Raw genomic sequence first — 3447 nt, 5'->3', positions numbered from 1 at the left:
GTGTAATCATTAACAATACGCCGCTGCGGTCGTTTCGGATCTGCCGCAAATGCTGTAACGTTACAGTGATCATCGTGCACGCCGAGCTGCCCAGCACCAACTCCTAACCTTTCTGCCTCCCTCACTTGGTCCTCCATTAGTGCAACAAGAAGAGACGACAACAACTATCGGCTTTGCATCCTATCGTTCGCCTTAGCTAACTCATTCACCACTAGCGGAGTGAGCTGGAAAATTAAACTTTTCCCGAATCATGGCCACCAACAACACTTAGCAAACATTGATCTTGCTCGGGCTTTAACTTCTGGATATTCGGCAGTTTTGCAACAACGGACCGAATAGATTTTCTCACGTCTTTCTCCGCTGCCATTACTGAACTCCAACTCAAACTGACGCGCTACATCAACGTCATCGTTCTCAGCCACTCCCTCTGTTCGCTGATTGGACCGGTAAAAAAATTATTTCTGGAAACCAAAGTCTACAGCACAATCCCAGACGTAGTACTGAAGGAAAATAAAATTGAGCGGAAGTGCGTAGGAGGGCGGAGCCAGGCTAACAAAAAGTGACATCCACTTCAAATATTACAGTGCTCATGATAACTCTACAAGAAGTAAATCCAATTCACCAGCTAAATACTCTTCAACAGATATGGAAATACACAGAGCTACGGAAGTTCAAAACCGGAAGTTCAAACATAATAAGATGGCTGCATGCTTGTTTACTCGAGTGCATAAGGTCTATATGCAGTTACACATATCCAGTATAACACGCGCATCTGTGAATCTCCACACACACCCCACAAATAACATACAATCCACTGAGCAACAACTGAGTGCGTGTGTGTGTGTGTGTGTGTGTGTGTGTGTGTGTGTGTGTGTGTGTGTGTGGCTGCCGTTCCTCTGCTGTAATGATGCTTTCAGGACTTGTATTCGTCATGGCCTCTACATTCACACGTGGCTTTAATCCAATGACTCCCAAACAGGTTTCTATAGGCCTATCTCTCAAACTTCTTCTTGGGTGATTGATTGTTTCCCATTTAAAAGTGAATCATTGTGTGAACCATTTTATAATGCCAAATGAGTTCAAGTTTTAGTTTAGTGCCAGTGAAAGATACATTTGAGCTGAAACCATAAAGACAAGGAAACACAGCTTTAATGTATTCAACACTGAGACTAATTTGACCATTGCAAAAACAAGTGAACATGATTTAACATATTAATCTAACTTTCCTTAACAAGCTTGAGTCAGACAGACAGAGAGAATTAGACTCAACGATGATGTCATAACGCATGATCTAATTCCAAGGCTAGATGATTGGATCATACATTTTCCTCTAATTTGGGGGTAATTAAATGAACAGTGCTTCTTTTCTGCACACTGTAATTGAAAAGGGACCGCTGTGACCGACCCCTAATCTTCCTCTGCTATAGCCACAGTCTTTTCCTCACAAGTCGCGTTGAATTTTCTTTCAATTCTTTAAGGAAGTAGCCTAAATACAGTAAAAGGTTTTAAAGTTTTGTACAATTTTGATACTGTGGGTCGCTACTCGATATCCAATATGTTGTTCTGAAGCAAAACCACTGATCTAAATTTTTACAAATTGTATTAGTCTTAGTCTGCTGTTGTATACTAGTTCAAAAAATTAACAAAAATATTTCATGCAGTTTGAAATGTGCTGCACGTATGATGTTGAAAAACGATTCGTCAGCTGTGTGCGGTTGGACGTGGGATTTAAACATCTGACTTGAGCAACTGGCGCTCTGAATTGAGCAGGATAACACATGCTGAGTTATCCGTGCGTTCTCCAGTTGTCTGGGGTTCACGTCTGTCACCGTCTGTCTCAAGGCTTCACCCTTACAGCACACACACACACACACACACACACACACACACGTGTCCATTACTGTATAAAAAGAGAAACATTCGCTTTCACATTTGCTGCAAACCCACAGAACACATTAGGAACTGAATAGCAATGGCCTGGAAAGTATCAGCATCACCACGATGGCTTATTTTATTTTATTAATTTAATTTAATTAAATTTAATTTAATGGGCACCTTATGTAAGCCACAAACATAACATAAGCACACCGGTTTGATTTGATTTGATTTATTTATTTTTATCTATTTATTCTTTTTATTTAATGACCTCCTTAAAATCACACCTGTGTGATTTTATTTTACTTTACTTTACTTTAAATTTATGTTTTAATAGCTTCCTTATGTAAGCCATAAACACAACATTAGCACACTGGTGTGATTTCTATGGTTAAACATGAGCTCATCTGTTATCTTTTTATTGCCCTAGATGATGTTTTGGAGGTTCAGACGACGCTGGAAGAGAATAACAGGGACTTCAGAGACCCGAGAGAGGCCGAACACATGCCGTTTGTATGGTTGTTTCAAGTCAAATGTATTTATACAGCTCTTTTCCCAATGCACATTGTTTCAAAGCAGCTTTCCAGATAATCATGATGTTTATGTTTATAAAATCTTCATCCCTCTTAGTCACATTTAGCAGATTAGAGCTGGACAATAATATAGTATATATTTTGCGACAGAAGCTTGATGTCAGAAAAATTTAATTAATTCAAATGTAAAAACAAGATTATTTTTTCTGACTCCAGCATAAACATAATATCTTTAGTCATTTTGCTTTGCAGTAAATGTATCTTGATTTTAGAATGATTTTAGAAAAACAAAAATACTGAGGAAGAAAATCAGGTAACACTTTATTTTAAGGTGACGTAGTTACACGTTACTACATGTACTTACTATAGTAATAACAATAAATGATGCATAATTACAAGTAACTAAGCCTGAACCAAACCCTAACCGTAACTCTATAGTACATGTAGTCAGTTAATATTACTCGGTACTTATTTGAGTAATTACAATGTAACAATGTCACCTTAAAATAAAGTGTAACCGAAAATATTTTTTTTTAAGTGTTATGTTATGTGTTTTCAAACACCTTTGTGCTGTAAAAACACACGGACACAGACTAATAGGAATGTTGAGGATGCTTTTGGCCAAAATGGCTCAGTACCAATTAGCGAAAGGCAAGAATTCACTCATTACATCACACAAAACAGTGTGTGATGCGTCTGGCTCTCTGATTAGAGCTAACGAGCTGTAAACATTTCCTGCGATTAAAACCTCATACCTGTTGGGTGAGAAATGTGAGAAACACTCGCTCCGACAGCTGTGTCCGTGTGTTTAACGAAACCTCGTGGTGTTTCTAATAAACCTCCAGCCCTCAGCTATATCATAATGAAGGCTGAAGTCACCTGACCGGCCGTGGCCATGACATCATGGGTCAAAGGTTAAACCCTCTATCAAAGTAATTGAAGGGGGTCAAAAGTTCAACATTACATAGATCACCCCAGAACGTGACTGAAAGTTGAATGACCTCATGACCATTTCCTCTTGCCTGATTGCCACCCGAGG

Source organism: Rhinichthys klamathensis, unplaced genomic scaffold (assembly GCF_029890125.1).
Source record: "Rhinichthys klamathensis goyatoka isolate OS25496 unplaced genomic scaffold, OSU_Roscu_1.1 h1tg000352l_1, whole genome shotgun sequence".
In the NCBI taxonomy this organism is placed as follows: domain Eukaryota; kingdom Metazoa; phylum Chordata; class Actinopteri; order Cypriniformes; family Leuciscidae; genus Rhinichthys; species Rhinichthys klamathensis.
This window is presented reverse-complemented; position numbering follows the sequence as displayed.